At 42.4% G+C, this 14,320-nt stretch overlaps 1 protein-coding gene across 3 annotated transcripts in view; it reads right to left on the bottom strand.

Moving 5' to 3' along the window:
• The window catches only part of UST (uronyl 2-sulfotransferase), a 345,881-nt gene that overhangs the window by 22,398 nt on the left and 309,163 nt on the right, over nt 1-14,320 (bottom strand). The window lies entirely within an intron of this gene.

The following is a 14,320-nucleotide window of genomic DNA, read 5'->3' as shown; positions in this document are numbered from 1 at the left end:
TTGGTGGGAATGCCAATTAGAACAGCCACTATGGTAAACAGTATGGCGATTTCTCAAAAAACTAAAAATAGAACTACCATGATCCAGCAACTCTTCTACTATGTATCTATCCAAAGGAAATGAAATCAATATATCAAAGGGATACCTGCACATGCATGCTCACATGTTTACTGTAGTACTATTTGCAATGGTAAAGATAGGGAATCAACCGGGTCCATCAATGAATGAATGAAGAAAATGTGGTATTATACGCAATGAAATACTATTTGGCCACAAAAAAGAAAGAAATCATGTCATTTGCATCAACATGGATGGAACTGGAGGTCATCATGTTAAATGAAATAATCCAGGCACAGAAAGACAAAGATCATGTATTTTCACTCATATATGGGAGCTAAAGCACTTGACCACATGGAGGGAGTAGGATGATAGATACCAGAGGCTGGTAAGGGTGTCTGGGTTGGAAAGCGGGCTGAAGAGAGGTTGGTTAATGGGTACAAATGTACAGTTAGATAGAAGGTGTAAGTTGTCATGCTCCATAGCAGAATAGGGTGACTATAGTTAGCAACGATGTATTGTATATTCCAAAGTAGCTAGAAAAAAAAAATTGAAATGTTTCTAACACATAGAAATGATAAATACTCAAGGTGATGGATGCCCTAAACACCTTGATTTGATCATTGCACATTCTATGCATGGAATGAAATATCATACATATCCCATAAATACGTAAAATATTATATATCAATAAAATGTGATATTGTGTCCTTCAAGTACAAGTGAAAAGAACCAGGACATATTTGCATGATTAGTTAACTGATATGGCGTGAGATGGTGACAGTCCTGGCTAAGCCTAATGCTTTGTGGTATATTTTTATAGTAACAGCTACAGTTAATGGGAACTAATGTGTAGCAAGCGCTGAGCTAAGCATTTGTACACACAACCACACTTAATCCTCATCCCCTTGATGAAAGAGCCATTTTACACATGAGGAAACTGAGGCTAAGACTATAACTCATTCAAGGTCATGCAGCCAGAAAGTGGCAGAGGTAGGAGGCTCCTCATGACAATCAGCTGCTGTGCTTTTGCTGTATTGTTTCTTGGTGTGGACAGGTGAGCAGGCTATTACTGCTTCTCACATCTTTCTTCACAGTGTGGTAGAGCATAATGGTCAATGTCCAGGCCTAGAGCCTACTACTCCTCATGCTGACTGAGGCACCCAAACTTAACAACAGATCTCACAGGAAACTGGCAGGTGTTTTGGAGGGAATGGCTAATGGCTTTACAGTTTGGGAGAAGAAAAGGGCCGATTAAAAAAAAATTGGGCTCGATCATCTCTGGGTCCAATACTCACAGAGTCAGTGATGAAAACCACCCCAACAACCACGATTTAGAGAGTTCCACCTGAGAGGTAAAACCGCGTCCTGGTGGTTTATTTAGCTTAAACTTGTAATTATGTGTTTCTAGTAGGAAACATTCTATCCCAGGCAGAAATTGACCTAGGATTTGCCATGTTCGGAAAACGATAGACGTCTGGTGATAACCAGCATCTAAAATCCCAGTGCACTCCATCGACTCTATGACTGGAAAGTACTGGCTCTTATGACTCCACTCAGAGCCCCCTACCTTGACATATCTTATCCAACTTTTATACAGTAATGAGAGGTCTTTAATAAGATTGATATTTGATAAGATCCCAGGTAGCCTTTCCAACCAAATTTTAATTGCATGTCAACTTACCAGCCTGGCAAAAGTGCTTTGGCTATTTGACAGTGCTAGTCAGAACATGAGGAGGCTGAGCCCTGTTTGCTAGAACACTCTACAGAGAGGACAGACTTTTAAGACAAGAGGGAAGGGGGACTTTTTCATGTTTGGCTACAAGGCAAGAGCTTTAAAAGATCCTTTCTTGAATAGTTAAGGATCCAGGGAGGGTGACCGCCAAATATGGCAACTTGGTATGGTGATATTTCAAATTCAAGGCCACTGGAGACCAGTACATGCTGGATGAAGCTGTTCTCTGAAGTCCCTTATCTACCTAGAAATTGGACCTGCCAAAGAGGAACAAATTGCCTTTAGTCACCTCCCCTAAAATTTCATTAACCAGAGAAGATCAAAACTCATGTAACAGAGGAAGGGACTGAAGATTAAACACCACACTCAGAGCTCAGATGAACGTTGTCCCAAACTATTGCCTGTTCTCGGGTCCCATTCAGTTCCCAAAGAGAATTATTTACCTTCCATTGTCTGAGCATTGGGACCATTCATTCCCCTTAAATATCATTTACTACTCTTCAGAAGTGCCACATTTAACCTCCATTTCCCTTTTCCCTATGAAGAAAGGTATAGAAAAAGCTGGACCTCCCTGGGTTGTGAGGTAACCACTCTCCTATGATTTTCTCCTGTGTAGCATTTTATTTTTAAGAGGTAGGGTCTTGCTCTGTTGTCCAGGCTAGAGTGCAGTGGTGGCTCACTGCAGCCTCAAACTCCTGGGTTCAAGCGATCCTCCCCTCAACCTCCTGAGTACTTGGGACTACAGGAGTGAGCTACCATGCTCAGTTTCATGCACATTAATAAATTTTATTGCTATTCTTTTCCTGTTAATCTGCCTATTGTAAGTTCATTTTCAAGTAAGCTTCAGAGGGTGGAGGAGAAGCTTTTCCTGTTACCCCTCCAATAACAACAGATTGTCACATGTGTTTCAGTTACTTCAGTCTTCCTTACTCTTCTTAATCCCTCCCTACTAAATCCCCCGTCTAAACCTGAGGGTCAGTATCAGCTGGTTCGGCAGATTCTTATGGGATCTAATGTTTCCCCAAGCTCTAGTTTTGCATTAATATCCAATTCTTGCTTCATTTATCTACCCACCCTGCCTCCTTGGAGTTTCCTTCTCTCCCTCATCCACCCCCTCTTCTTCATTGTCAACCTCTCCCTCTCAACTGGCTCCTTGCCATCAAAACTCACTTCCCTTCTTGAAAAAACCCTTGTCTCCTGCACCCTCCCTCTTTAATCTTTTCTCTCTCCTCCCCATCACAGCCCAACTTCTTGAAGAGCTGTCTACATTTGTTATAACATTTTCAGCTTACATACATGAGTGAAGTCACCAAAGCCTGCTTTCTGTTCCTTCTGTACTCCATTCAGTTACTCTCGCTTCCTTGTTGGTAGCTCAGAGGGCACCTCTCAGCATGACCCCATCACATTGTGGGCCACACACTCCATTTTGAAGCCCTCTCCTCCCCTGGCATCTGCAACAGTGTTTTCCTGGCACCTTCACTTCTCTCTGATCACTCCCTTTCCATCTTCTCTACGCCCTCCTCTTTCCCAGCCTGTCTTGTAAAGACCAGTCCCCCTGAGGCTCTGTTCCAGCCTCTTCCCTTCTCCCTGGTTACTCCCTGGGTGGCAGCATCCAACCCTCTACCCTTTAGTCCTCATAGCACTGTGCACAACAAAATGAACAGTTTATATAAACAATGACAGCTTTTTTGACCTTCGTTTTCCACAGAGCTGCCAAATTTAATAAGGTTAATGACATTGCCAGAGGGTTATGTCGCGGTCAGAAACAGGAGTGCTATTTTGTGCCAAGAGAAACAGAGACTCAGATTCAACCAATATTGGTGGGGAACACCCATTATGAGTTTGGATCATCATATACGTTATTTTATTTGATATTCTCAATAACCCTGTGAGGTGAATATCATGACCCCTCTTTTGCAGATGGAGACATAGAAACTTACCCAAGGTCACATAGCTGGCTGGTAAGTGAAAAAACAAATTTGAATCTGGGTCCCCATCTATGTTGAGGTTTTTCCCTAACTGTAAGTACTGCACCATAACCAGAGCAGCTTTCATGAGCCTGTAGAAAACTATCACCTTCATATGGAAAGACCAGAGGTGGTTTGTCTTGTATAATAAGCAGAGAATTCTTAAAAATCTCATTTCAAAGACATATGGATGTGTGTCTTGCTGTACGATAATCGGTGCTATGGAAAAGTCATTCCATTGCTAAGTGTTCCACATTTTTGTAAAATGCCAGACTTTCCATCCAAACAAAACAAAGCTACATGGTCTATGGAATCAGCCTCTCTCCAGATTGCCATAATAGCAGCTCTAGAGGAAGTTGTTAGGATTTTTTTTTCAGACTGTTATTTCAGCCACAAAACAATTGCGCTTTAAAAATCTATACTTATTAGTAGCATTCCTTGGGAAGGGAAGAAGCCCTCGTTAGGTGAGCATATACTGTCGGATTAACCATGAAGAAGTGAAGACCTCACTCCATGAGCGTTCTCTGATCCTAGCAGCAACTGAGAGTAACTTGAAGGGGCTCATGTCTCTTGTGCTCACTGATAAACATTTTAAAAGAAAGAGACGAATACAGAGCTCCTTCTTTTAAGGCAGGGTGGCAAGAAGGCAGCCCAAGATTGGAATGGCAGGCAATGTATCGTTTGGCCTGTGGGGTATTTTTTTTTTTTAGAGATGGATTCAGTTGTTGTAAGGCTTGGTCTATTTCACATGGAAAGCTGGATTTCTGGCTTTTCTCAAAGGGCGGCTACATTCTTCTGGAGCCAAGTGTGACTGCCCCTGAGAAAGAGGCCAGGGCTCTCCAGTTTGCCTCAGACCCTAAATGCCGGTTCATTCTTTTATGTTACCTGCCTGGCTGTTACAGAAATTCGAGTTTTATGCTTCCGCTTTAAAGATTCTAAAATTCAGGCTTTCATAAACCTAGAGAGTAAGTGCTTCTCGTCAAAATCAAGGCTTCAATTAGGCCTCACTGGTGTGCCCAATATCATCTTCCATCCATCTTTCTGCAAAGATTTGTTGAATAACTATTCTGCACCACGCACAGGAATTGTTGCAGTGAATGGGGCACCATCATCATCACCATCCTCATCATCAGTTGGCACTTTGAGAGCTTTCTCTGTGCCAAGTATTTTAAGATATCTAAACACACATTTAATCCTTATAAAACTCTCAGTGCTGAAGATGGCCGAATAGGAACAGCTCTGGTCTACAGCTCCCAGTGTGAGCAACACAGAAGATGGGTGATTTCTGCATTTCCATTTGAGGTACTGCGTTCATCTCACTAGGGAGTACCAAATGGTGCAGGACAATCAGTGCAGTGCACTGTGCGTGAGCCGAAGCAGGGCGAGGCATTGCCTGACTCGGGAAGCGCAAGGGGTCAGGGAGTTCCCCTTCCTAGTCAAAGAAAGGGATAACAGACGATACCTGGAAAATCGGGTCAGTCCCACCCTAATACTGTGCTTTTCCAACGGGCTTGGAAAATGGCACACCAGGAGATTGTGTCCTGCACCTGGCTCAGAGGGTCCTATGCCCACGGAGTCTCACTGATTGCTAGCACAGCAGTCTGAGATCAAACTGCAAGGCGGCAGCGAGGCTGGGGGAGGGGCGCCCGCCATTGCCCAGGCTTGCTTAGGTAAACAAAGCAGCCAGGAAGCTCGAACTGGGTGGAGCCCACCACAGCTCAAGGAGGCCTGCCTGCCTCTGTAGGCTCCACCTCTGGGGGCAGGGCACAGACAAACAAAAAGTCAGCAGGAACCTCTGCAGACTTAAATGTCCCTCTCTGACAGCTTTGAAGAGAGTAGTGGTTCTCCCAGCACACAGCTGGAGATCTCAGAACGGGCAGACTGCCTCCTAAAGTGGGTCCCTGACCCCCGAGCAGCCTAACTGGGAGGCACCCCCCAGTAGGGACAGACTGACACCTCACTCGGCCAGGTACTCCTCGAAGACAAAACTCCCAGAGGAACTATCAGACAGCTCAATTTGTGATCTCATGAAAATCCGCTGTTCTGCAGCCACCGCTGCTGACACCCAGCCAAACAGGGTCTGGAGTGGACTTCTAGCAAACTCCAACAGACCTGCAGCTGAGGGTCCTGTCTGGTAGAAGGAAAACTAACAAACAGAAAGGACATCCACACCAAAAACCCATCTGTACATCACCATTATCAAAGACCAAAAGTAGATAAAACCACAAAGATGGGGAAAAAACAGAGCAGAAAAACTGGAAACTCTAAAAAGCAGAGCACCTCTCCTCCTCCAAAGGAACACAGTTCCTCACCAGCAACAGAACAAAGCTGGACGGAGAATGACTTTGACGAGTTGAGAAAAGAAGGCTTCAGACAATCAAACTACTCCGAGCTACGGGAGGAAATTCAAAACAATAGCAAAGAAGTTAAAAACTTTGAAAAAAAATTCGATGAATGGATAACTAGAATAACCAATGCAGAGAAGGGCTTAAAGGAGGTGATGGAGCTGAAAGCCAAGTTTCGAGAACTACGCGAAGATTGCAGAAGCCTCGGTAGCCGATGCGATCAACTGGAAGAAAGGGTATCAGTGATGGAAGATGAAATGAATGAAATGAAGCCAGAAGGGAAGTTTAGAGAAAAAAGAATAAAAAGAAACGAACAAAGCCTCCAAGAAATATGGGACTATGTGAAAAGACCAAACCTACGTCTGATTGGTGTACCTGAAAGTGACGGGGAGAATGGAACCAAGTTGGAAAACACTCTGCAAGATATTATCCAGGAGAACTTCCCCAATCTAGCAAGGCAGGCCAACATTCAGATTCAGGAAATACAGAGAATGCCACAAAGATACTCCTCGAGAAGACCAACCCCAAGACACATAATTGTCCGATTCACCAAAGTTGAAATGAAGGAAAAAATGTTAAGGGCGGCCAGAGAGAAAGGTTGGGTTACCCACAAAGGGAAGCCCATCAGACTAACAGCTGATCTCTCGGCAGAAACTCTACAAGCCAGAAGAGAGTGGGGGCCGATATTCAACATTCTTAAAGAAAAGAATTTTCAACCCAGAATTTCATATCCAGCCAAACTAAGCTTCATAAGTGAAGGAGAAATAAAATACTTTACAGACAAGCAAATACTGAATGATTTTGTCACCACCAGGCCAGCCCTAAATGAGCTCCTGAAGGAAGCACTAAACATGGAAAGGAACAACTGGTACCAGCCACTGCAAAAACATGACAAATTGTAAAGACCATTGAGGCTAGGAAGAAACTGCATCACCTAACGAGCAAAATAACCAACTAACATCATAATGACAGGATCAAATTCACACATAACAATATTAACTTTAAATGTAAATGGGCTAAATGCTCAAATTAAAAGACACAGACTGGCAAATTGGATAAGGAGTCAAGACCCATCAGTGTGCTGTATTCAGGAAACCCATCTCACGTGCAGAGACACACATAGACTCAAAATAAAGGGATGGAGGAAGATCTACCAAGCAAATGGAAAACAAAAAAAGGCAGGGGTTGCAATCCTAGTCTCTGATAAAATAGACTTTAAACCAACAAAGATCAAAAGAGACAAAGAAGGCCATTACATAATGGTAAATGGATCAATTCAACAAGAAGAGATAACTATCCTAAATATATATGCACCCAACACAGGAGCACCCAGATTCATAAAGCAAGTCCTGAGTGACCTACAAAGGGACTTAAACTCCCACACAATAATAATGGGAGATTTTAACACCCCACTGTCAACATTAGACAGATCAACGAGACAGAAAGTTAACAAGGATATCCAGGAATTGAACTCAGCTCTGCACAAAGTGGACCTAATAGACATCTACAGAACTCTCCACCCCAAATCAACAGAATATACATTTTTTTCAGCACCACACCACACCTATTCCAAAACTGACCACATAGTTGGAAGTAAAGCTCTCCTCAGCAAATGTAAAAGAACAGAAATTATAACAAACTGTCTCTCAGACCACAGTGCAATCAAACTAGAACTCAGGATTAAGAAACTCACTCAAAACCACTCAACTACATGGAAACTGAACAACCTGCTCCTGAATGACTATTGGGTACATAATGAAATGAAGGCAGAAATAAAGATGTTCTTTGAAACCAATGAGAACAAAGACACAACATACCAGAACCTCTGGGACACATTCAAAGCAGTGTGTAGAGGGAAATTTATAGCACTAAATGCCCACAAGAGAAAGCAGGAAAGATCCAAAATTGACACCCTAACATCACAATTAAAAGAACTGGAAAAGCAAGAGCAAACACATTCAAAAGCTAGCAGAAGGCTAGAAATAACTAAGATCAGAGCAGAACTGAAGGAAATAGAGACACAAAAAACCCTTCAAGAAATTAATGAATCCAGGAGGTGGTTTTTTGAAAAGATCAACAAAATTGATAGACCGCTAGCAGACTAATAAAGAAGAAAAGAGAGAAGAATCAAATAGATGCAATAAAAAAGGAAAAAGGGGATATCCACCACCGATCCCACAGAAATACAATCTACCATCAGAGAATACTACAAACATCTCTACACAAATAAACTAGAAAATCTAGAAGAAATGGATAAATTCCTCGACAAATACACCCTCCCAAGACTAAACCAGGAAGAAGTTGAATCTCTGAATAGACCAATAACAGGCTCTGAAATTGTGGCAATAATCAATAGCTTTCCAACCAAAAAGAGTCCAGGACATGATGGATTCACAGCCAAATTCTACCAGAGGTACAAGGAGGAACTGGTACCATTCCTTCTGAAACTATTCCAATCAACAGAAAAAGAGGGAATCCTCCCTAACACATTTTATGAGGCCAGCATCATCCTGATACCAAAGCCTGGCAGAGACACAACCAAAAAAGAGAATTTCAGACCAATATTCTTGATGAACATTGATGCAAAAATCCTCAAAAAAATACTGGAAAACCGAATCCAGCAGCACATCAAAAAGCTTATCCAGCATGATCAAGTGGGCTTCATCCCTGGGATGCAAGGCTGGTTCAACATACACAAATCAATAAATGTAATACAGCATATAAACAGAACCAAAGACAAAAACCACATGATTATTTCAATAGATGCAGAAAAGGCCTTTGACAAAATTCAACAACCCTTCATGCTAAAAACTCTCAATAAATTAAGTATTGATGGGACGTATCTCAAAATAATAAGAGCTATCTATGACAAACCCACAGCCAATATCATACTGAATGGGCAAAAACTGGAAGCATTCCCTTTGAAGTCTGGCACAAGACAGGGAGGCCCTCTCTCACCACTCCTATTCAACATAGTGCTGGAAGTTCTGGCCAGGGCAATCAGGCAGGAGAAGGAAATAAAGGGTATTCAATTAGGAAAAGAGGAAGTCAAATTGTCCCTGTTTGCAGATGACATGATTGTATATCTAGAAAACCCCATTGTCTCAGCCCAAAATCTCCTTAAGCTGATGAGCAACTTCAGCAAAGTCTCAGGATACAAAATCACGTACAAAAATAACAAGCATTCTTGTACACCAATCACAGACAGAGAGCCAAATCATGAGTGAACTCCCATTCACAATTGCTTCAAAGAGAATAAAATACCTAGGAATCCAACTTACAAGGGATGTGAAGGACCTCTTCAAGGAGAACTACAAATCACTTCTCAATGAAATAAAAGAGGATATAAACAAATGGAAGAACATTCCATGCTCACGGGTTGGAAGAATCAATATTGTGAAAATGGCCATACTGCCCAAGGTAATTTATAGATTCAATGCCATCCCCATCAAGCTACCAATGACTTTCTTCACAGAATTGGAAAAAACTACTTTAAAGTTCATATGGAACCAAAAAAGAGCCCGCGTCGCCAAGTCAATCCTAAGCCAAAAGAACAAAGCTGGAGGCATCATGCTACCTGACTTCAAACTATACTACAAGGCTACAGTAACCAAAACAGCATGGTACTGGTACCACAACAGAGACATAGATCAATGGAACAGAACAGAGCCCTCAGAAAAAAATGCCGCATATCTACAACTATCTGATCTTTGACAAACCTGACAAAAACAAGAAATGGGGAAAGGATTCCCTATTTAATAAATGGTGCTGGGAAAACTGGCTAGCCATATGTAGAAAGCTGAAACTGGATCCCTTCCTTACACCTTATACAAAAATTAATTCAAGATGGATTAAAGACTTAAATGTTAGACCTAAAACCATAAAAACCCTAGAAGAAAACCTAGGCAATACCATTCAGGACATAGGCATGGGCAAGGACTTCATGTCTAAAACACCAGAAGCAATGGCAACAAAAGCGAAAATTGACAAATGGGATCTAATTAAACTAAAGAGCTTCTGCACAGCAAAAGAAACTACCATCAGAGTGAACAGGCAACCTACAAAATGGGAGAAAATTTTCGCAACCTACACATCTGACAAAGGGCTAATATCCAGAATCTACAATGAACTCAAACAAATTTACAAGAAAAAAACAAATAACCCCATCAAAAAGTGGGCGAAGGACATGAACAGACACTTCTCAAAAGAAGACATTTATGCAGCCAAAAACACATGCAAAAATGCTCATCATCACTGGCCATCAGAGAAATGCAAATCAAAACCACAATGAGATACCATCTCACACCAGTTAGAATGGCCATCATTAAAAAGTCAGGAAACAACAGGTGCTGGAGAGGATGTAGAGAAATAGGAACACTTTTACACTGTTGGTGGGACTGTAAACTAGTTCAACCATTGTGGAAGTCAGTGTGGCGATTCCTCAGGGATCTAGAACTAGAAATACCATTTGACCCAGCCATCCCATTACTGGGTATATACCCAAAGGACTATAAATCATGCTGCTATAAAGACACATGCACACGTATGTTTATTGCGGCACTATTCACAATAGCAAAGACTTGGAACCAACCCAAATGTCCAACAACGATAGACTGGATTAAGAAAATGTGGCACATATATACCATGGAATACTATGCAGCCATAAAAAATGATGAGTTCATGTCCTTTGTAGGGACATGGATGAAACTGGAAAACATCATTCTCAGTAAACTATCTCAAGGACAAAAAACCAAACACCACATGTTCTCACTCATAGGTGGTAATTGAACAATGAGATCTCATGGACACAGGAAGGGGAACATCACACTCCGGGGACTGTTGTGGGGTGGGGGGAGCGGGGAGGGACAGCATTAGGAGATATACCTAATGCCAAATGACGAGTTAATGGGTGCAGGAAATCAACATGGCACATGGATACATATGTAACAAACCTGCACATTGTGCACATGTACCCTAAAACCTAAAGTATAATAATAAAAAAATAAATAAATAAATAAAAATAAAACTCTCAGTGCTATAGAGTTCTCTTATTATCACCAGTTACAGCTGTGACACTGGAATTTAGAAGTTTGTCCAGGCTCACACAGCCGGTAAGTGGTGAACCCAGAAGCTGGGTGTGGGGAAGTCTGACTAATGAGCCCAGGTTCTTAACTCTCCATGTTGCTGAGGAGCAGATGGAGCTCACAGTCTAAGGGCGATGCCTGCTCACAAGGCTTGCCACCATGGCGGCAGAGAGGGCATCTCACTCTGATTCATTTGCTGGAGTCAACATTTCTTCTGTTTGGTCAGAAATCCTCACCAGGGAGACCAGGCTTAATGGGCTTATCTTAAATACTCTGCATGGAGTTGGGTCTTTCATACTTATTATAAGATCATGAAGATTTGCCGTATGTGCTGTGTGTGCACGTCTGAGAGTATAGGTTCTGTGTGTGTTTCAATCAAGAGATGGAAAACTTTTAGGAGGCCTGTGAGGCACTATCCACCTCCTAAAAAATTTTCTCTAGATTTTGTTCGTAACATCTCCACCAGGTTTCATTTAGCTGTTCTTCCAAAGAGGCTTTTTATACTGAGAGTGATCAGGACAAAAGCGATACCCCATTTATCTTTGCATTTCCACAGCTCAGCACCTGGCGAAACACAGTGCTCCTCTGTACAGGCTTCTTGAGGGAACAAAAGAAACCATCAGAAAGATGAGGGTGCTGTCAGATTCGAGGAAGGCTTGGCTGTGTCTGTGAGATGGAGACAGACAGCTGGGCACAAAGGCAGTATCTGAAGGAGTTTCACAGAAATTCCCAGGAGACCCACAAATGCTGGGTCCTTAGAAGCAGTCTACCCTCCCATCTGGCTGGGGTCTGTACATTTCAGTGTTTAACTTTGTGGTTTGGTTGCCTTTTGGGACCAATAGTGCTGGCAAGGCACATTTTTCTGCCTCTCTACTTTAATTCATCAATACTTTTTGGCAAAAAGAAGCTGTGGCTTCAGGATGTTTTTGATATTTTTTTAAAAAGTTTTTTCTTATTACCTTTAGGGATTGGTCAAATAATCCCCTTAGTTAATTTCATGATAATTACTGAAAATTTCCTCAAAACAGGCACTGGTTTTGAGCTATGAAATGTTCAGAAGAGGGAAAACAAAGTAAAAAACAACCTTTGACCTTTCTATTTAAAGAACACAATAGAGATTGTTTTTTCTTTATAGACATGTCCAATCAGCCATAGAGTCAGGGCCACAGGGGGATAGACTTCCAGGCTCTGTGCTGTCCCTGGGGAGGGAGTGGCAGGGACACTACAGAGTAGTTACAGTCCTGAGTGGAGATTCCTGTAACAGCCAGCCCCCAATGACATAAAAATCTGTAGTTGGCCACCCAATGCTGGTAGAGAATAAAACCGGGCATGAGGCCAGTAGGGGGCTGCTTTCTGTATCATTAAAACTTCACAAATAGTGGCCCGAAACAGTGCAACTTCTCATGCAACTCCTGCGGAGAAGCGCATCCCTCTCATTTTCATAGGGCTCTGTGGATTAATGCGCTTTCACATCGCCCCTCATTACCTTGCTCAATCTTCCCAGCAACCCATTTTACTTCCAGATACCAAGGGCCCCAGAGGTCACAAGACCAGCTCAAGGCTGTACGGCCAGGACGTTTCAGTCCAAGGACTGGAAAGTGGGCTTTCTGATTCTCAGCCTTGCACCTTTTTGCTACACCACAGGCTGTTAATTTCCAAATTGAGTGGAAATCTATAACCACCCACTTCTCCTGCCCTGTGTGTATTCTGGCATTCAGGGAATCCGTTGAAAAGAAGGGCTTGAGTGTTCTAAGACGAGGGGAATGCTTTGGTAAGTCTGGGAGGATCTGGTGAAAAACTTGCAAGCCAGCAAAAATGTTTTCACACTGAGAGGGACTGTGTCTTTTTCATTTTTAGTTCCCCAGTGTCCAGCTCCATGCCTGGCACCTAACCATACTCCATAAATGTTTGTTGATTTGAAACCTGTATTTTAAATCCATCTGCAAGACTGGATTAACCCAAAGGGCAACTTTCAGTGTTGACTATGCATACCTCACTTTTTAGCTAAATTCCTTCCTTAGTTGAGGGTCCTTCCTGAGCAAACTTTCCATTTCTGGAAATCGAATTTCTGGACGGTAGGCTGATAGAGAAGGTTTGGATCACAGGTTGTTCTGGAGAGGTAGTCGTATTTGCTTTTCTTAGCCACTCTGTCGAAGAACACTATGTTACGGTGACAGAACGCTTGCAGATACTTAGCCAAGCTTAAGACATGCCATGATAAGGAAGGTTCACCACAAACACAAACAGCTATGTAGAAGCCACCATCCTGCAGCTAATGAATTTGTGCTGGGTGTGATATTTACCCCAGCCATTAACTGAAGATTTGAACACTGTTGGGTAAAAAGACATTTATTTGAGTGACTTGACTTTGCTGTATGAATGTTGGTCAGTTACTTAATTTGCCATCACTTTTGGTACTTTTTAATAATGTTTCTCCATTAGCAAAATGAAAGTGTTTTATTTAGAAGGAAAACATTCATTCAGTCACATCCATTTGACCTATGTGCCAAGGACTTTGCTGTGGATACAATGTGAACTGTGGCTCTTTGGTCAGTCTTGAACACTGCCTGGTGGAAGAACTTAGTCCAGGCTTTTGAGAGTATCCACAGAAAGCTGGTGTTTCAGGGAAAAGGCTGCAGGGGAAAAGTTCTACTGGGACCTTGGAAACACATCTCTGCGCAGCACCAGGCACACCCATCTGCATGAAATGCATATGTCAGTGGATTGCACACTGTTTCTGGTTTGCCAACTCAGGGGCTCCTCCCAGTGCCCTGCCAAACAAACACTGGGAACTTAACTTCTGGATGTGATGATAAATATCATTCGCCAGTAACCCGTCTGCATGCAAGACTGGGCAGTGACAAGCACGATGTGCTTACTGCCCAAGATTTTGCTTTGATTTTGTTTTACTGCCGAAGATCTTAACATTTTTGCAAACACAGCAGCTTCTCTACCTCTGCTGCATTGACGTTATGTTTGAACTGGTTCATAATCTTCAGTACTCCTAAAAGTCCCTTTAATGTAAATAAAAAGGAAATCACAGACCTGTTCCTGGGAGTCCCCCTTCCCACCTCTCTTCATCTGTCAAACATGCATAATGGAAAAACGATGTAGCCCTGGCTTTGGGCCAGA

Source organism: Symphalangus syndactylus, chromosome 2 (genome assembly GCF_028878055.3).
Source record: "Symphalangus syndactylus isolate Jambi chromosome 2, NHGRI_mSymSyn1-v2.1_pri, whole genome shotgun sequence".
NCBI lineage: Eukaryota > Metazoa > Chordata > Mammalia > Primates > Hylobatidae > Symphalangus > Symphalangus syndactylus.
This window is presented reverse-complemented; position numbering and strand designations above follow the sequence as displayed.